Source organism: Camellia sinensis, chromosome 8, assembly GCF_055761805.1.
Source record: "Camellia sinensis isolate YWXY chromosome 8, ASM5576180v1, whole genome shotgun sequence".
In the NCBI taxonomy this organism is placed as follows: domain Eukaryota; kingdom Viridiplantae; phylum Streptophyta; class Magnoliopsida; order Ericales; family Theaceae; genus Camellia; species Camellia sinensis.
Genome location: NC_138968.1, coordinates 68,361,975 through 68,383,524, shown reverse-complemented (window position 1 = coordinate 68,383,524; position 21,550 = coordinate 68,361,975). Strand labels below are relative to the sequence as shown.

General features: G+C 37.5%; 1 long non-coding RNA gene across 2 annotated transcripts; it reads right to left on the bottom strand.

Annotated features, from left to right (window-relative positions):
• Positions 1 to 9,922: 9,922 nt before the first annotated feature.
• LOC145796571 (uncharacterized) lies at positions 9,923 to 11,031 on the bottom strand. 2 transcript variants are annotated; one of them, XR_014337055.1, is made up of 3 exons: positions 10,578 to 11,031; positions 10,348 to 10,397; positions 9,923 to 10,134 (listed from the first exon to the last, which is right to left on the bottom strand). It is a non-coding gene; the product is annotated as an uncharacterized LOC145796571 (long non-coding RNA). The 2 variants fall into 2 exon arrangements; XR_014337054.1 differs by lacking the exon at positions 10,578 to 11,031 and having other exon boundaries at positions 10,348 to 10,456.
• Positions 11,032 to 21,550: the final 10,519 nt, after the last annotated feature.

Here is a 21,550-nt window from a genome sequence, read left to right as displayed (position 1 = left end):
CAAATGAAAACAAAGCAACAAAAGCCTGTCTGCCTCTAGCCTCCCAAGCTATGTCCTTGGAGGTGGCATGCTACCTGTTCCTGAAAATGGTGTCCCATATAGGGTGAGCCACAGCCCAGTAGAAACATACTAAACCAACTATAAACAATGACTAAAAGATTAGCAGTTGATAGATGGTCAACACTTATACATCCGTTTACATCACATTACAATTCCACAACAATCATGTCCAAGTTACAATTCACTTTCCATTTCTTATTCAACTTTGAGTTTGAAAACAAGGCTCAGTGCCCTAGCCAAAACATTTGATGAGGTTCTAATTCATCACTAAAACACTTTCAAAATTCACGATGGATACACATGCTGGTGCTGTATCTAAGTCAAACAAAACATTTCAATATTTCTCAAACGATATACATTTTAGTGCTATATCAAATCAAACAAGCAATTCCATACTTCACGAATGATAATGATATACATTTTAGTGCTATATCAAGTCGAACAACAATTCCATTTCACAAATGATAATGGTATACATTTTAGTGCTATATCAAATCAAACAAACACTTCCATAAGTCTCAAATAATACACATTGTAGTGTTGTATTAATGAAACCAAAACACTTCTAATTCGCAGCCTGATACACATTGTAGTGCTGTATCACTGTCACACAAAATTCGGTTTAGAGGTCCAGCCCCGTTCTTCCAATAAACCGGGGAGTACATCCCCGTTCTCCTCCCACACAATGCAATGTATATAAATAATTATCATATACAAATTCAGTCTATCAATACAATACTTTGATGTATTAAACCAATCGCCATGTTCAGTTGCATACTCAGTAGATTAGTTTTAGTTTGCCTAATCTTCATGCATTGTCTACAACAATCAAGACCATCCTCCACCGATAGCCCCAAGCAGTTATTTCTAAACAGGAAATAAATGCATTAAATGGACATAACATCAACATTTTACATACGTGAGCGATAAACGAATCCAACTATATCCTTTAATCCCATACATTTCCAATTTCAACATTTTCGATCAAAACTTCATTTCTCTAAATTAATTACACAAATTAATTTATCTATGTAATTATGGCTTTACCCATAATCTACATTGAAAAATCTAGAAATCCCCTAGATGTTGATTTGTGATTATGTATCAATTTTAAGCAGAATATAACAATCCCAATCAAACAATCAAGACAAAGAGACACAACGATTTAACGTGGAAAAAACCACAATTGGACACCTCCAACTGTGATCAAAAACCACGGGCAACAGCCACAAGAACAATCCACTAAGAAGATTTAAAGGAATTACACAGGTATACTCTCAATTACCTAGCGAATCCACAACGCCTAATTGAACCAACCTCTATGTGCCTCTTCCAACCCCATCTTCACCACGGAATTGTCTTTCTGATGAGCCACTCTGGATTCCACCACAGCTTCAGGCTCGAATTCTTCTGAATCCTCAACTGAAGAACAACACTCTCTTTTGTAGAACAAAACACAACCTTTGATGTACTCTCTTTAGAACATGAGTTGAAGACTCAATCAAAACATCAAAGAAAAACTAGCAAAATCTCGCCAGATATAAACCTTAAGATCCAAAAATAAGATCTGAAGAAGTCCCCCTAGTGTTGGGAGAAAACCAACTATTTATAGAAAACCAAAGCAATCCTAATTTCAGAAGAAAACCAACTCATTAATCAAATCTGGAGATCTGGGACCGCGCGGTCCGCTCGAGCGCCCTTTTCCCCGCTCGAGCGGAGACTTGAAATTCTGTGATTTCATACAGGCTCCACGCTCGAGCGTCGGTTTTGCTGCTCGAGCGGCAAATCACACTATCCAGTACTTTTTCAGGCGATTGCAGAGATGCTGAGAGCTTCCAATCCCCGCTCGAGCGTCCCTTTCCCCGCTCGAGCGGGAAGGCCAAAACTGGAAAAACTGGAAAAATATAACATGATCGGACAGGCAACTTGGAATGCATTTTTTGCATTTTGCTTCGGGGGCGCTGCCCCTCAACCCCGCCATAATCAGCGAAGTGGCAATCTTGAAAGCTTTATCATCACAAACTTCTCTGAAATGCTTGATTCGGGTTGGATTCGCATCTAACAACTCATAGCCTCACTGAAATAAAAATGCGAAAAAAATTACAACTCAAAGGAGTTTTGTCAAACGGGATTGCCAAGAAATAAAACCTAACAATCTCCCCCTTTGGCAATGCCGTGACAAAACACATCTAACAAATAAAATCCTAATCACCCCAACCCATTACATCCAACAAAAACAAACTTCTTTCTCAAGGTCATGATCTGCAAAACAATGATTAGTGCCACAATCTCCAAAACAACTATTAGTCCCACAAGAGTATATGAAAAAGCAATAGACATATGACATGATTATCTTGAAACATGAGATGGAAAACATGAATAGATGAAAACTAAGACTCATGAAAAACAACTCTCAAACAACAAAAGCAAGACCATAAACCACACAAGCAATGATATGACGATGTAAATACCACGAACATACAAGAAGGGCAAATAGTGCATAGCAACATGCAAAACATATAGCCAATCTCCCTTACCAAACATATCAAAGTGTTCATGCTAAACAACTCTTTGTAATGAAAAACCAAACTCCCCCTCACTAAAAGCAACCACAAACACTAAAAACAGTGAACAAAAAGAAAACGATAAAAATAATATGGTGGAGCAAGCAAGGAATTTCAGATTAGTACCTTAAAACACATAAGATTATCCAAGAAGCACCATTACAAGAAAACACAATGTGCACAGTCAGTAGAAGATTCCTCATGCAAGAAAGTGATGCATTATGTGAAAAGCATAGATCCCATGATAAAAAGTGTGTGTGTGACTCTTGGAGTTCGACAAACACTAGATTCAATCCTAGTAGTGATATGAAAGTTGGACCTCTGACAAGAGAATCTTAAGCACAACAAAGGAAAGTCAAACCACTAGGAATCAAGGGGTATTTGGTGAGTAAAGGCGGAAGCTCCCCCTCAATCAATGAATCTTTTCCCTTTTTTTTTTTTTCCTTTTTTTTTCACATGTTTTTTCTTTCTTTTGCATATTTTGTCTTCTTCTCTTTCTTTTGCTTTTGCTTTTTCTTTTTCTTTTTCTTTTTCTTTTTCTTTTTCTTTTTCTTTTTCTTTTTCTTTTTCTTTTGCACAATCATTGGTGGCTGACACGCTCAAGAGTATGGAAACCGAACCAGAGAAGCATGTATATAATAAGGATGGCCTGGTTGGTGACTCTGAGGTAGCCTTTTCCTCATGGCTAGACTGCAAAGAATTAAGGGGAAAGCCGTGGAGGTGCAAAAAGATGGTAGGTGGTTAAGAGACTCAACATCACCCATGATATGCTAGTATAGGTCAATTCCTCTAGAAACACAAAAGATCAATGACAGAAGTCCAAAGAAAAAAAAATAATCACTAGGGCGGAAGACTCCAGAATTTGCTAATCCAAGAATGTGTACAGAATGAGACATACTAATCAAAGAACACACACTCCAAAATGAGTAATGACCACAGAAAGCACACACATATTAACATGTAATGGATTTTCTCATCAATTCCAATATGTACCAAGGACCACTCAAAAATTTCAAGCTTGCAAAACCATACTAAGAAAATCTTTTTGGAATTTTTTTTTTTTTTTCAATTTTTTTTCTTAACCAAAGCAAGACAAAAAACAAACAAGCACACATTAAAAGACCCGAAAAAAAACACACAAAAACCTATAAACTAAAACGACCAAACAAATTAACACAAGTCAACTTTTCTCACCCAAATCTTTTTGGTCTTAACAAAATCAGGTCTAGCGGTCTTGGTAAGTGTCGTGGTGTAGTGAACACCCGCATGAATCTTGGTATTCCGCCTAGACATGTAAGTCGAATTTCTACCCTTTTGAGGCACTCTCCCATGCAACTTATAACAATAAGGGCGAATATGACCATGCATACCACAATGATAACAAATAAAAACAGGGTGTACCTTCTTTTCTTTTACCTTACCAACTATAGGGAGTTTGGGAAGTCTTTTCTCTTGTTGAATCTTTTGTCCCCCCTTTCCTTGAGTTCTTGTAGCATGAGAAGTTGAAGCACTCTGTTTTTGCTCTTTCTTACCACCAAAGCCAATGCCACTCTTGTCACAACTTGTTTGTTGAGACCCAATGATATCCTCCAAGGTCTTTGATCCTTTGTTCCAAAGACCAATGGTAGCCATAGCACACTTGAGCTCTTCCTCTTTCTTGATCATTAGTTCTTCCAAAGCAACTTGTGACATCTCGAGAGATTCAATCTTTTCTTCATACATGGCATGGGTTTGCAGTAGCTCATTCCTCTCTATCTCACAAGTCAACAGTTTTGTACAAAGAACTTGTCGATCATCAGCTACCTTGATGGCATTAATCCTGGCCTCGGAAATCTCCTCCTTAAGTTTGACATTCTCACATTCACATGCTTTGAGTTTCTTTGTGAGTTTGTCATTCAATTTGAATAACTTAAGAGACTCCTTATACAACTTTTCATAGGCTTGCTCAAGCTCTTCATGATCGCTCTCCGAGGATTCATCATCAGTGATATTCTCAACTGACCTCTTTGGAGAATCTGTTTGTCCTTCAGCTTCAGAAGACGCCATGAAAGCAAGAAATTGTTTATGACCCTCTTCGCCTTGACCTTCATTGTCACTTTCATCTTCATCAGATTCAGATTCATCATCCCAAGTGATGGCAAGGGCTTTCTTCTTCTTCAAACGAGTGGGGCATTCTTGAGCAAAATGGCCAAATCCTTGGCATTCATAGCATTGGAGTCTTTCAGAGTTTCCTTGTATCTTTCCTTTCTCCTTCTTGGCTATAGAATTAATTTTGAGTTTATCTTTGCCTTTAGATTTATGAGAATGAGTAGATTCCAAAAGATTAGGATTCTTTTTCAAAAAAGATTTTTTAAATTGTTTAACAAAAGCAGCCATAATCTTGGAATCTATATCACAATCCTCATCAGAATCCTCTCTAACTTTATGAGCACTACTAAAAGCAATATCTTTTTGTTTCTGTTTGAAATTCCTGTGTGCCTCATAAGTTTGGAGATTTCCAACCAACTGATCCAGCTTGAGGTTGTCAACATCTTGAGCCTCCTCAATAGCCGTAACTTTTGGTTGGAACCGATCGGGCAAGGATCTCAAAATTTTTCCCACAACTTTGGATTCTAGAATTTTTTCACCTAAATTGAAGCTGGAATTCACAATGTCACTCAACTTCGCATAAAATTCATCAAAGGTCTCACTATCTTTCATTGAAAGGTTTTCGAAACTAGATGTGAGCCTTTGAAGTTTTGAACGTTTCACAGAAGGAGTGCCCTCATGAATAGTTTGTAAGATATCCCAAGCCTCTTTTGCGACTTCACAATTACAAATACGACTAAATTCTTCAGGTGTGACAGCGCAAAAGAGAGAATTGATAGCTTTACTATTCCAGCTACTATTTTGGTAATCAGTTGTGTCCCACTTATCAATTGGTTTGGGGATTGTAACTCCATCAACGATAATTGTTGGTTCAGTCCACCCATTCATGACGGATTGCCAAACTTTTTCATCAATAGATTTTAAAAAAGATCTCATCCGAGCTTTCCAAAAAGAATAATTGGATCCGTCAAGTAGGGGTGGTCGAACCATAGAGTTTCCTTCACGAATTGTATCCATTATCACAAATCAAACAAGATCTTGTTCTAAAAGATTTTTTTTTTTTTTTTAAAAAAAAAGTAGAACGACCTGCTCTGATACCAATTGAAAAATCTAGAAATCCCCTAGATGTTGATTTGTGATTATGTATCAATTTTAAGCAGAATATAACAATCCCAATCAAACAATCAAGACAAAGAGACACAACGATTTAACGTGGAAAAAACCACAATTGGACACCTCCAACTGTGATCAAAAACCACGGGCAACAGCCACAAGAACAATCCACTAAGAAGATTTAAAGGAATTACACAGGTATACTCTCAATTACCTAGCGAATCCACAACGCCTAATTGAACCAACCTCTATGTGTCTCTTCCAATCCCATCTTCACCACGGAATTGTCTTTCTGATGAGCCACTCTGGATTCCACCACAGCTTCAGGCTCGAATTCTTCTGAATCCACAACTGAAGAACAACACTCTCTTTTGTAGAACAAAACACAACCTTTGATGTACTCTCTTTAGAACATGAGTTGAAGACTCAATCAAAACATCAAAGAAAAACTAGCAAAATCTCGCCAGATATAAACCTTAAGATCCAAAAATAAGATCTGAAGAAGTCCCCCTAGTGTTGGGAGAAAACCAACTATTTATAGAAAACCAAAGCAATCCTAATTTCAGAAGAAAACCAACTCATTAATCAAATCTGGAGATTTGGGATCGCGCGGTCCGCTCGAGCGCCCTTTTCCCCGCTCGAGCGGAGACTTCAAATTCTGTGATTTCATACAGGCTCCACGCTCGAGCGTCGGTTTTGCCGCTCGAGCGGCAAATCACACTATCCAGTACTTTTTCAAGCGATTGCAGAGATGCTGAGAGCTTCCAATCCCCGCTCGAGCGTCCCTTTCCCCGCTCGAGCGGGAAGGCCAAAACTGGAAAAACTGGAAAAATATAACATGATCGGACAGGCAACTTGGAATGCTTTATCATCACAAACTTCTCTGAAATGCTTGATTCGGGTTGGATTCGCATCTAACAACTCATAGCCTCACTGAAATAAAAATGCGAAAAAAATTACAACTCAAAGGAGTTTTGTCAAACGGGATTGCCAAGAAATAAAACCTAACATACATAACAACCCCAAGGTTCCATTTTCTTCACTAGTTTAATTAATATCATTTCTCTATGTCAAACTTGCATATAGGTTTACATAAGTAAAACCCCCATCTTTTGTAAAATTACACAAAGACCCAAACATTCTCAAAATTACCCAACAACCCCCAACATATCAAAATGCTAAAATTCAAAGACAAAGCTTATAAGGAGGAGTAGGATATCCCTACCTCGAAGTTTGAGCTCAAATAGAGATGAGAACCAAAAACCAAAATGCTCCAAATCGCCGAACTTTTAGATTAAAACGATGCCCTCAACCCATTCTAACTTTTTAACAAAGGACTTAGGGTAGATTCACACTAGAGGGAGATAAAAACCTAGAGAGAAGGTTTGTAGAGAGAGAGGAAGCTCGGATCTAGGGTTTCCAAAATGAAAGAGGATAAAAAAGTGATGTTTTCCCCGCTGCTGCCTACTGATATACAACAGGCTCGCTCGAGCGACCAGAAACAAGAAACCAACCTCGCTCGAGCGAAGGACGTCTCGCTCGAGCCAACAATTCAAACCCTCAGGTCTGTAACCAGGCGCATGCTCGAGCAACAGATTGCTCGCTCGAACGAAGAACAAACCAAATCGCTCGAGCGAAGAAAAGCTCGCTCGAGCCAAGAAATGTAACTCTCAGGTCCAGAACCAGACGCAATCGCTCGCTCGAGCTAAGCCACTCTGGCTCGATCTACCAGACACAAAACTCATTTCTCGCTCGAGCGAAGAAACCATGGCTCGAGCGAAGGACCAAAAGCAAAGAGCTCGCTCGAGCGACAAACTGCTCGCTCGAGCGAATGACCAAAATTCTTGGTAGCAACCATTTGCTCCCAAACACAACCAACCCACAACAAACCTGCCCAACACATCCTATAACTCAAATACAAAGCACGAAAGGATGTAAACAATAAATAACAACCGCCAACACTACGGAACCTAAGTCCGGAACACTGTACAACAAGGGATAAAACCCAGGATCGTTATGTGCTTTTTTTTTTCTTTTCTTTTTGGTTTAATCTAGGCGCGTGGCAGCATCGATATCAGACCACTTCTGAAAAATCTTGTCCATTCATATACTTTATGTGTTCATAAACTTATTGGGTCCAAAAACACCGGCCATTTCTTACTGGTACAGGGGAAGTAAGCCTCCCCTGTATGCACTGGCCGGTGTTATGAACCAAAGCCGCCTGCTGATCAATGCTCGTCTCATACGCATTTCTTGTTGAAACCTACTTGTCACTCTCTGATGAAGCCAGTTCCACAGCATCTGAAGTTGGCAGTGCACAAACTCAAACTGGCTTGCTAAAAACAGAGGGTAAAGCAAATACAAAACCACCTTAACTGAGTTTGGGCAAAGAATCGAAGCCAAAGAAACCGAACAGAGAGAACCAAACAACCCCATGACACGACTAATGACAGGGCCATAATCTGGCATAGCATGATCAGTTGAAGAAAATCTCAGCTCAGCATCGTATGCGAAGCAATACACACACTACAACAAATTTGGGATTTAAAGACGAAACAAATTTGTCCCAAAATGTATATATTTCGTCACCCAAACTAATTACGACGAACATTTTTCGTCACCCGTTTTGTCGCCAAAGGGTCGTCGCTAAAGGGTCTTAGAGACGAAAAAAAAAATCGTCATTGAAAATGATAAATTTATGATGAATTTTTTTGTCTCCAATGCACTTTGTTAGGAACATACTTGTAAGTAATTAGCGACAAAATATTTTTTCATTAAAGGAGAAATTAGAGACAAAAGTATTTTGTCATAAATATAAGAAATAGAGACGAAATAATTTTGTCACGTTTAATATAAATAAAGACGAAATTTTTTTGTCAAAGAAGCTACCAATAGAGACAAAAACAAATTCATCATTAAAAACGATAAATTTGGGACGAATTTTTTTGTCTCCAATACACTCTGTTGGGAACATACTTGTAAGTAATTAGCGACAAAATATTTTGTCATTAAAGGAAGAAATTAGAGACAAAATTATTTTGTCATAAATATAAGAAATAGAGACGAAATAATTTTGTCACGTTTAATATAAACGAAGACAAAAAAAAATTGTCAAAGAAGCTACCAATAGAGACAAAAACAAATTCATCATTAAAAATGATAAATTTGTGACGAATTTTTTTATCTCCAATACACTCTGTTAGGAACATACTTGGAAGTAATTAGCGACAAAATATTTTGTCATTAAAGGAGAAATTAGAGACAAAAGTATTTTGTCATAAATGTAAGAAATGGAGACAAAATAATTTTGTCACGTTTAATATAAACGAAGACGAAATTTTTTTGTCAAAGAAGCTACCAATAGAGACAAAAACAAATTCATCATTAAAAATAATGAAATAGTGTCAAAAAAAATTCGTCACACATTGAGGGTAATAGTGACAAAATGTGACAATATTTTTTGTCATGACAAATTCATTTATCGACGAAATAAAGAATTCATGACAAAATTAATCATCCACCTAAGCTAAATAAGAGACAAAAAAACCTTCTTTAGAGATGAAAAATTTTGTCAATAATTCCATAATATTTTTTTCCACATTATATACCTATTTTATCAAAATCTAAATTTTAATTCAACAAATATGACCCTATTCATGTTGAAACCTGTTGAATATAACAATTCCATCACAACTTAACCTAACTTGTTATCAACACATTTACGAATTAACAAAATGAAGATATCCATTCATCATTACAAATAATTTCATCCTAATATAATAAAATAGTGAAATATCCACAAAATATCCAAAAGTTATAACTTGTTCAATTCCACCAAAAATCCAACAATAACTAGTCCATCAAGTCTAACCATTCACAAGACAGATAAGCAACATAGAAAATATAGGTAAGGGATAGAACATCAACTTCGACATCTATATTTTCAACCATTGTCTCACCCCCAAGCCTTAAATTTAATGTTTGTTTTTCAATGCCCTTAACTATAAGCAATTGTCCAAAATAGTAACCTAAAGTAAATTAGTCAATTGCAATAATAATGTGAAGATCACATAAATCTTCATAAAATATGCACCATGAAATTTTCTGAAGATTAGTCCCATATTAGTAGAATGTAATATGTATCCATCAAGAAATTAATATCAACGTGATCTCAGAGTAGGATTTTATCGAAGCATCAAAGTGCATCCACCATTAAAAAAAGAAAGCCGAAGAATGTTTGTGAGTGCATGTCGTACTTGCAATCCATTATTCTGACAACTGGTGGATCTGCATCTGGCGATAATATTACCTGCATTAGTAACAACAGAAATATAATCAAATAAACTCAAGCACAATGCCACATGAGAAGCTCAAAAGGCAAACACTTTCCACAACTGCACAAAATAAATATAAAAAAAATACAGAATAGTTAAACGTTTGACAAGACCATTGATTGGGGAAAATGAGCTCCAAGACAACGGCTACTGATAGCGAAATTACTAGAGTCAAAGAAGAGTATCACCTTGGGTGGAGCACTAAGAAAATCAAAAAACGGTGAAGGAGATCCTCAGCCTGACCGGATGGAAGTAAAAAATGCTCAGCATCTTAACAGAGATGAAGTTAAGGAAGAACTAATGACCACAGATGTCAGAAAAGGGGAAAACCTAACAAAAGAGGAACACCTAAAATTGAGAGGTAAGATAATGGTTAAAAATAAGGCAAAGACCAAAAACCAAACTTCCAAAGCAATACCTGTACAAGACCATGAAGGGTCAATTTCGCCTCGTTATCAACATAAATTTCCATTGGCTGAAAGGAAGAAATGTCACAGTAAAGCATATTAGGAGCCTTCCTGAAGGTAATGGAATCCAGCACGAAATGAATGATGGATGAACATCCCTTCAATTGAGATTCCGGTCCATTTGATGTCTCCTTGCAGATATTCTAACTCACAAGAAGCAAGTCCACTGTTGCTCAACATATATACTATTATGTAACCAAAAGGAGCCACAGGTAAGACATCCAGCATCAACCCCATTAAAAACCCACACTCAAGGCCTAAAGTAAACAAGAAAATAACTAGGGATGTGAACAAAAGAAAAAATAAGGTACCGAAGAACGAAGAAACTATCCCCACACATCAGACCTAAAGACCGATCTTTCTTCTGCCACTACCCATCCCCTATCACATTACATACTTAGGTAGAATATTGAACAATGGGCATAAACAAAATGCTTTTGTAGACGTACTTACAATATGTATATATTTATTGCTTTACATTTGTCACTTTGTTCAAATTATGCTAAAGACTAAACTATTTTTCTATTTTTGATATGGATCAATTGATAGTTTTATGAAGAACTTAAGTTTAGGTCAAGTAGTTGAGATCCTTGGGTTTCATTTTTTTTTTCCAAACATTCAAGTGATTATACTCCTTGATTTCTAAGAAATAAATTGGGAGCATCGAATGTTTATAAGTAGTAATTTAACTTACTACTAACTAATTAACTAACCCACTAATTTTGACACCCGAAAAAAAAAATGTAATTTGATATTTTTAATTTTTTTTAATTTTTTATTTTTAATATTAGTTTGGTGGTTTGTGTGATTTTGCAGCGGTTCCATTGCCATCTTCATCTTCATCACCTGGAATGGTAGCTGTAGGGAAGGTGGGAAGCTATGATGGGTATGGATCTGTGACTATGGAGAAAAGTTTTAGGGTAAGTTACACTGTACTATACTACTCTCTAATCTAATACTAGTTACTGACTCACTCACTGAATACAGGTTGCCGTCGCTATGTAGTTGGGCAGCCAGTGAACACAAAATCATGGTCTACTTATTGTCTTCCTCTCTCAACCTTTACAATTTCCTGGTTTGGCAAAAAGCCAACATGAAATTTGTACATCTAGTGTAGTTTATATGCATCATTAAAATAAAACTTTGTCTCTCCAAACAATTATAAAAGGAGAGACAACCTAAACATTTTCTTCACTTGAATCCTTCAAAACAGCTATTAAAAAAAGCCCTTTAGTTTTGTTGTTTGTTGTTGCAGTAACACTGGAGGGTAAGGTTTAATCAACTTCATAAAGGGTAACTCTTTTCTCTTTGAGCCAAACAACAAGGGTTACAGTCTATGCAAAGAAAATTTGAAAATAGAAGAACATTGATAATTAGAACATTGATAATCATTAAGGTATATTTGTTTTCTCAAGTGGCTTCACTTTTATGCTTGGATGCAACCACCCTATGTACAAGGACTAGAAACATCCACCTTACAAGTTACATTGTGTCATCATTTTGAACTATATTGATGTTTTTTTTCAAGAATTTATGGCAGACTAATGTAAGAGCAATTATTGCATACAAGGACGACAGTAGCTTTTTAATTTTATTTCTTTCTTCTCCTTTTCTTTTTATGTTCTTTGCTGATTCAAGTGCAGCTTTAATATGTCAGGTTTTGATTCTTTTTGTGGTTGTCAATCAATCTTAGGATATGGAAATGATTAGCAATAGACTTCAAAAACCTTTGGCAATGTTTGGTTCCAAGCCCATTGTTATTTATCACAACATTATGTAGTAAAAGTTATCCAAATTGTAGTTCATTATTCAACACTTTCAAAAATATCTCTCTCACTAATGATATAGCGATACAGGACAATCTATATAAGTCAGTCAATATCATTGTGGAACCATAGCAATATGTATTGCAGTAGACTTGAACCGGAAACACTGATATTCTTTTCAACTTTATGTCATGGAACATGGTTAAGTATGATTTTCCTAGATTGATAAGCCAATCCAAAAGCAATCAGAATATTACACACATTTCTCTCTTATTCTGAATTTTATAGACCAGAAACTGGACATCAACTGCATTTTTTTAAAACATATCTATTTTCTGCTTTACTTCATACTATATTCTAACACCATATAAACCTTCCTAACTGAATAGTCATATCTAATCTGTTCTAATTCAAGATTTCTAATAAATATACCCTGAAATTATACAATCCCTGTCCTGCACAAGCACATTCACGAACTTCGGTTGCAAAGTAACACATCTCAGAAAGTTATTCATGAATCAACAGCAGGCATTACGATTTAGTATAAATGGTTACAATTAATGCTTTTCAGACATCCATGACTAGTATCTACTTAATCAAGGTATATGAAACCCAATGTTTAATTTCCCATGTGATCTAATCATATGCTTATTTGACTCTAAAATCCCACAGATGTTCCTATACAAGATGAGATCATATTGTGTTGTGTCCATAACATGATTAGGATCCACTTACACAAGGCATATGAAATCTATTGAATTCCCAAGTGCATTCTATGGATTCAACCATGGTATGTCATTTTATCCTTATTTTCTACTCGTGTTCCTCAACTCTTCAGTCTGTTCTATGACCTTGGAATAGTTATGTCATTCCTTCAGCTTTTAGTTCATAGTAATATGTTATTAGTTGTGCATGAGTTACAGCTTATTTCATTGGGTTCCTTATATTGCTACTCTATATGTTATTTGATGTAGGTATTGTTGTCATTGTATGACTTATGGTCCCAGTTATTTTGTTGTAAACCAATGGTTTCAAAATGGTTTAACTTAGTAAAAGCATGAAATTTAAGATCTTAAAAGATTAGTATGTCAATGCACGTTGACTTTTGTGTGTGTGCGTGCAAGTGTGCGTGCGTGTGATGTTATTACCACAAAAAGAGATATTACAATTACTTTCATTACACCTCCCCAGTGGGTACACATCTTCGGGGAGATACGCACATGCCTAGCCTAAAACATGCAAGTACCCTTATAGTCAAATAGAATAGGCAAAGCACACAAATACACATCGGAGCCATAAGCACCCACTGGTGATATAGTTAATGCTTGTTGGCAGTTGAATTAGCTATACAAATTGTGGAACTAACACCTAGTTTGCTATCAAAGAAGACAATGTGCTTTTTTGTTAGATTTGACTTCTTCATTCTTGTATTCATTACTTTTCTTAAGGTTCAAACCTTGAACTTCGTCTCGATTTTTCCAGGAACAAAGATGCATTTGCTAAAGTATTACAGTTGCATTTATATATATATATATATATTTTTTGTATCATATCTTATGCTTCTAGGTTTAAATTAGAATGAAGTAGCCACTAAAACATTTTTTTTTATTACAACACTTAGTACAAGAAAAAGTGTAGAGTTCAATGTTGTAAACTGATGGTCTTTTAATGTGGCATGACACAATAATAGAAAGTTTTGCATTAACCATAATCTACATGTGGCTTTGATACTTCAGTAAACCAATGGTATTCTAATGATATAATTCATGTTCCATTGTTACTGCTAATCTTCTTTTTCTTCTCTTTTTTTCCTCTTTGCATAATATAGCACTCTGAAATTACTTTCCTGAACAATACCATATGTCGATTTTCTCAATCACTGAAATTGTTATTGTTAGTGATAAACTTTTGACAAAGAGTACATACACTTTTTTTACAATTGTCTTCTTTCCCTCCATGTATTTTGTTATTTATTTTATCGAATTACCTCTACAGTGATGCCAATCGTTCAGAGGTGGGTTAAAGGACCTATCTGGTTGCATTTCCTCATCGGTGTAAGTGTCAACTTCCGTTTCGATTCCCCATTTGCTTGAGCTTTGATTTTTACTTGCAATTTTAGTTCCTTGTATAGCTTAAACATGTCATTCAATTTGTATAGAATAATTTATTGTGTGGTTAGAATTTGTAAAGATGTGGCATCCACAATCTTGCTCTAGGTAGCACGGAAGCTCTTAGCATTCCATATTACTGTCCAATTCAGTTTGGATGCTGGCACCTAAAGGGCAAGCATCGACATGTGTTTGACACACTTACGGTTGTCCATATCGTGCCGTATTCATAACCCATGTTGTTATTTATGCTTGTCAGATATTGTTGTAACAGAGACCTAAAGACATGTGTCACACGATTCGGTTTGATACACTAAACAACCGATTTGTATCTAAGGGTGACTCGACAATAAGCATAAATTGCATCATAATTGTATGATTCATGATACGTAAGAGGCTACAACCCCAAATGTTTACATAGTGCTTTACATGAATGTGAGAGAGAGAGAGAGAGAGAGAGAGATAGAGGGGGGGAATCTGAACATACCTGAGATTTTATACAAATCGAAGAGAAGAACCAGTCTCGCCGTCGAACCAGTCTCGAATTGTCAAGCGTTGCTGCCGCCGAACCGGTCTCGCCGAACCGTCGATCGCTGCCGCCGTCAATCGTTCCCCTTCGAAATCTGGCGCCGCTGAACCACTCTCTCCTTCGAACCTTCTCTCTTCTCCTTCTCTTCTAGGTTATCTAATTTACAGCTTTCTAACTTCATTAATTCACCCAAAAAAAACTTCCTTTTAGAACCCAATTAGAAGCCACATTTCGTAATACATTTTTGGTCATTGGCGCTTTTATTTATTTATTTATTTATTTAATATCATTCACTCCATAAATTGTGCATTTTGAAAATTAAAAGTGAAAATTTTGAGAGTAACGAGGGGTTTACCTTCTAGAAAAAAGAGAAAATTTTGAGAAGTAACTTTTCACCGCCTCAATTTTTAAAGACAGATCACTAAAAAATAGAAAAAATAAAAATAAAACAATTTTTAATTCTTTAAAAAAAATTAAAACTAATTTGAGAACTATAAAAATTAGAAATATATTTTTAAATTATTTATGACCTTCTAAAAGATAAAATTATATAAAAATAATAAGTATTTTTTCATTTTTTCAAAGTTTTTCAGGGAAAAAAAATTAGAAACAAGTTTCTGAAAATAAAACTAAATATATTAAAATTAATAATCTAACATTCTTTGGAAAGTTTAGATTATCTCAAATTAGCCATCTCAACTTAAGAGTGTGGTTGGGCTTGATGGGTTCATTTTGTGATCTAATTCAATGATCACTTTAATTTTACAATTCAATAACTAGAATATTTAAAACTCTTTGAAAAGTCATAATAAAAACACAAATCACTAAATCACCTGATTTCACTAGCAAAGTTTTTACCAACGAATAGTGTCATCGTGGCTAAATGTTTAACTCGTTGCCCACGCCAACTAGTCGTCGCCAAAAGTAAGCACACTAATAACGACGCTTATTGTGTTGTTAAAAAATAAGCTTCGTAGCTAAATTTTTTGAAATTTTGGCAACAACCAATAATTTTGGCGCCTAGTGAATGTTATAATTTTTTAGCGACGATTGTAAATTGTGTCGGTAAAGGTCTACTTTTACCAACGAAATTGATCACTGCGTCGCCAAAATTTAGTTTTGCCTATGAAAAATTGACGTCGTCGCCAAAAGTAGTCGCCAAAAGTGCAATTTCTTGTAGTGAAAAGTGGGTTGGGAGAAGTCAATAAATGCTGAGTTTTTTTTTTTTTTAAAATCAAAATATGAGGAAATTTAGATTGAGATATTGGAGCTCCCACAAGGCTTGGGGTTAGAAACCCCATTTTCCTTAATATATAGAAGATATAGATAGATAGATAGATAGATAGATAGATAGATAGATAGATATAGATAGATAGATAGATTTAATAAAAATTTATGTCTGTTTTAGATATTTTTTTTAATTTTTTAAGATTTTTTTATAATAATAATTTAACAATCTCATCACTAGCCATAGTGTATGGGAGAAGTTAAAAAGCGCGTAAGAGTAGATATAGGAGAAGTCAAAAAGTGGGTTGGGAGAAGTCAATAAATGCTGAGTTTTTTTTTTTTTTTTAAATCAAAATATCAGGAAATTTAGATTGGGATATTGGAGCTCCTACAAGGCTTGGGGGTTAGAAACCCCATTTTCCTTAATATATAGATATAGATAGATAGATAGATAGATAGATTTAATAAAAATTTATGTTTGTTTTAGATATTTTTTTAATATACAAATTATTTTTTTTAAGATTTTTTTATAAAAATAATTTAACAATCTCATCACTAGCTATAGTGTATGGGAGAAGTTAAAAAGGGCGTAGGAGTAGATATAGGAGAAGTCAAAAAGTGGGTTGGGAGAAGTTAATAAATGCTGAGTTTTAAATCAAAAAATCAGAAAATTTAGATTGGGATATTGGAGCTTCCACAAGGCATGGGGGTTAGAAACCCCCTTTTCCTTAATATATAGATGCTAGTGGTAATATAGCGATCCCGGGTTTACCCTTGTTATACCGTGATCCGGACATGTGTCCGTGGATGTTGGTAGTTGTTTATTATTTTGTTTACATCCTTTTACTTCGTATTTGAGTTATAGGATGTGTTGGGCGGTTTTCTTTCAGGTTGGTTGAGTTTAGAAACCAAAACTAGTTGCCCAGATTTTTGGTCTGTACGCTCGAGCGGAGGTGTTGGCGCTCGAGCGGAGATTACACCCATTCAGTATTTTCCTGTGCAGCGTTATACGCTCGAGCGTGGTATTGGCCGCTCGAGCGGGGTTGTCTGAGTGCCGCTCGAGCGTAGGGTTGGGAGCTCGAGCGGAGACCTGGTTCTGCAAAAGTGCTGGGCGAGTGCATTCTGCGCTCGAGCGGGAGGTTGGCCGCTCGAGCGGAAGTCTGTGAGTGGACGCTCGAGCGGGGTGTTTTACGCTCGAGCGGAGACCTGGGTTAAAGTCCCGAAATTGTGACTTTTCAAATCACTTTTTCACTTTCTCTTCTCTCTCTTACTTTTCCAAAATCACCATTGTTGAGCCTCTCACTCTAGACTCTACCTTCTCTCTAGGTTTTGATCTAGTAGGAGTGATTTACTCACCTTTGGCCTTTACAAAAAAGTTGTTGATCGTCGAGGGCTTCATTTTAATCTGAAAATCTCGGGTTTTGGAGCACGTTGGGTTTTGTCGTTTTCTCCTTTGGGACTCCGAATTTGAGGTAGGGATAACCTACTCCTCTCTATGGGTTTTGTCTTTAAATTTTGGTATTTTGAGATGTTGGGCCTGGTTTGGTAATTTTGTGAAAGTTTGGGACTTTTGTGTAATTTTACCAAAGTTGAGGTTTTATTCATAATAAACCTAGATGCATGTTTGGCATAGAAAAATGGAATGATTGTTGAATCATTGATGAAAATGGGATCTAAGGGTTGAAATAGTAATTATGGAAAATGGCCTAATTACATTGTTTAATTAATTGGGATAATTAATTGGTGAGAAATGAGGAAATGAAATGTTGATTGAATATCTATTTGTGCATTTATTTTCTGTTTTAGAAATAACTGCTTTGGGCTATCGGTGGAGGATAGTCGAAATTGTTGTAGACAATGCATGATGATTAGGTAAACGGAAACTAATCAATGGAATGTGTCATGGAACTTGACGGTTGATAGAATACATTAATTGTGTGTATTGTGTGATTGTATATAGAACCAATGTGTTTATATACGTTATGTGTAGAGGAGGAGATAGGGGATGTACTCCGCGGTTTAGGGGAAGATTGGGGATGTACCTCTAAACCGGATAGGTATTGGGAGGAGATAGGGGATGAACTCCGTAGACACAGCTCATATGCTTGTCTAGAGAAGTGAAGATAGAGCTCATATGCTTATCTTTGTGAAGTGTGGATACAGCTTGTATGCTTATCTGTGGATATTGTTGATATACATATCTGTTGTAGAATGTGGATACAACTTATATGCTTATCTGAGGATATTGTTGTTATACATATCTGTTGAGAATGTGGATATAGTTTTTATGCTTATCTGAATGTGAGATATAGTTTTTATACATATCTGTGGAAATGATGATAGAGCTAGTATGCTTATCTGTTGTTAAAGGGAAAATAAAAAGTAATTGGGACTTGTAAGTCGTTGACATAAATATGTTATTTATGTGATTGTATCAGTGTTGACCAACTATCAATTGCTAATGTTTTAGTCATTGTCCATGGTTGGTTTAGTGTATTTCTACTGGGCTGTGGCTCACCCTATACGGGAATATCATTTTCAGGTGCAGGAAGCATGCCACCTCCAAGGACATAGCTTGGGAGGCTAGAGGCGGACATAGTGTAGTTGTTTTACTTTTGATGTATTACATGTAACTTCAAGCCAAGGGCTTAATGTGTAAACGAGTAGTACTCTTTTGTTGAAACCAAGTGTTAACTTGGAAAGCTGTAAGCCCATAGGGCATTTTGTTTTGATGTTAACATGTAATACTTATGTAATGAAACTCAATGAAATAAAGGAATGTGGTTAGTTTAATGTTATTATTTTGAGGGCGTTACAACTTGGTATCAGAGCGTACCGGGTTCGAATACTTTGGGTACGTGGGAAGTGATTAGGATCACAATGGGTTTGTCTCGCTTGATAGAGACTTAAATTTGGTATCATATGCTATGGGCTTAAGTGATAACATGCTTATGTGACTATGTGGGTATGGGATTTAATTTCTGGGATATTGATTGGATCCTTGAGTTTCTGGGAGTCTTGTTGGAAAAGCACTTGATCAATGCTGTTTCTAACCGGAACTCTAGTAACGTCTCGGGACTATCATTATCCGGAAATGAAATTCGTAAGTGCTTATGTGTTTATGTGCTTATGTGGAGTGAATTACAGTTGTCCATGTATTAGGACGTGAGTGTTTAGTTTCGGCACATTTATGAATGTGCTAATGTTCTGTGTTGCCTTTATTAGGATGTCAGGACGAGGAAGAGGTGCTAGGCGTGGTAGACCTGTGAGGCAGGAAGTACCGTTACCTGGTGAGATTCCGGCAGTACAGGAGGGGGTTGGGCAGGCCACTGTGGCCGAACCAGTAGGTCAGCAGGCTATGGGTGCCTTGGCCAGAGAGATAGCAGGAGCCTTGGGTATTCTTAGAGCTGGGAATCAGGCAGCTGAGACAGGGCCTTCCTTCTTGAAGAGGGAGTTTTTTCGGTGTAATCCGGACGAGTTTATCGGGGATCCTAAAGAGCCGCTTAAGGCAGATGAATGGCTCGAACAGACAACGAAGACGTTTGAGATGCTTGGCATCGAGGACGGAGCACTGAAAGTGACCTTGGCATCCTTCCAACTGAAGGGAGATGCGGGTCAGTGGTGGAAGTACGAGAAAGCTCGTGTTGGTGGTACTTGGGAGGCGTTTGTGAATGCTTTTCAGGAGAGGTTTTTATCAGCAGCAGCTAGGGAGAAGCTGAGGGATCAGTTTAGCCGGCTTAATCAGCAGGGCTTGTCAGTGGCCGAGTTTGAGGCTACTTTTACCAGTCTGTCTAGGTTTGCACCTGAACTGGTGGCGTCTGAGGAACGTCGTTGCTATGAGTCTGAGCGGAAGTTGAGGCGGGGCCTCAAGTTGAGAATTGGTGGGTCTTATATTCGAGAGTATAGACACCTAGTGGACGCTGCAGCTCATATGGAGCTTATGATGCAGGAGGAGGATGAGGGTCAGAGAGGCTCCAAGAGGAGCCAGGATAGTCAGGGTGATGGCAGGAGACAGAAGGGTTATAACCCTCAGCAGTCTCAGGGTGCAATCTCTAGATCGACCTTTCCAGTGCCGAGTGTAGGCTCGGGAAGAGGCAGTCAGGGGGAATTCACTTGTTACAAGTGTGGCCAGCTGGGTCACAAGGTTTCTGTTTGCCCGCAGAAGGGTGGGGATCAGAAAGCTGCTTCTTCTTCAGCTAGACCGCAGAGTCAGAGTTTGGGCAGGGGGCAGCTCTTGACTTGTTATCAGTGTGGACAACCTGGGCACATGAAGAGGTTTTGCCCACAGTTGAGTGCCACTTCGGGAGCGTCTGGTTCTAGGCAGACGCAGGGTTTTCAGCCAGCTCAGTCTGTGCAGGCCTCGAGGGCCAATCCGGGAGCTTCGTCATCCCAGTCTGTGCAGCAGTCTTTTGCTCCGAGAGGTGAGCAGGTAGACCAGGGGCCTACGGGGCGCGTGTATGCTGTTACCGCGCAGGATTTAGTACCGGCTCCATCAGTAGTGAGAGGTACTTTTCTGTTTTGCAACTCAGTTGCTAATGTGTTGATAGACACGGGTGCATCTCATTCTTTTGTATCTGCTGCATTTGCATCTGTTTTGGAATTGGAGTTAGCACAATTAGCATCTCCTATTTGTGTGGTATCGCCTTTGGGTGGTGAGTTGATCCTGAAACAGGGTGTTAGAGGATGTGATGTAGAGGTCGCCGATTATAGGCTTCCTTTTCCGTTTGTTGTCATGCCCATGAAGGGTTTTGATGTTATTTTGGATATGGACTGGTTATCGTCATACCGGGCTGTTATTGATTGCTACCGCCAGAGGGTCACGTTATGTACCTTGAGCGGGGAGTGGTTCCATTTCTTGGGAGACCGGGTTGGTAGTGTTTTGCCACCGGGGTATGATTCGCGAGGGCGAAGTGAGCTTAGTAGTCTACTTGCCAGCTTTGAGAGTGGTGAGAGTGGTGAGACCCAGGTTGTATTGCCAAGGGTGGTTTGTGAGTATTCGGATGTCTTTCCCGAAGATCTTGTTAGTTTGCCACCTCACCGAGAGATAGAATTCTCTATTGATTTAGTGCCTGGTACGGCGCCGATTTCTATGGCACCTTATCATTTTGCTCCAGCAGAGTTGGTTGAGTTGAAAGTTCAGCTCCAGGAATTGCTCGATAAGGGTTTTGTTCGCCCTAGTGTTTCACCGTGGGGAGCACCGGCACTCTTTGTTAAAAAGAAAGATGGTGCCTTGAGATTGTGTATTGACTATCGGAAGTTGAATCGGGCTACGGTTAAGAATAAGTACCCTATGC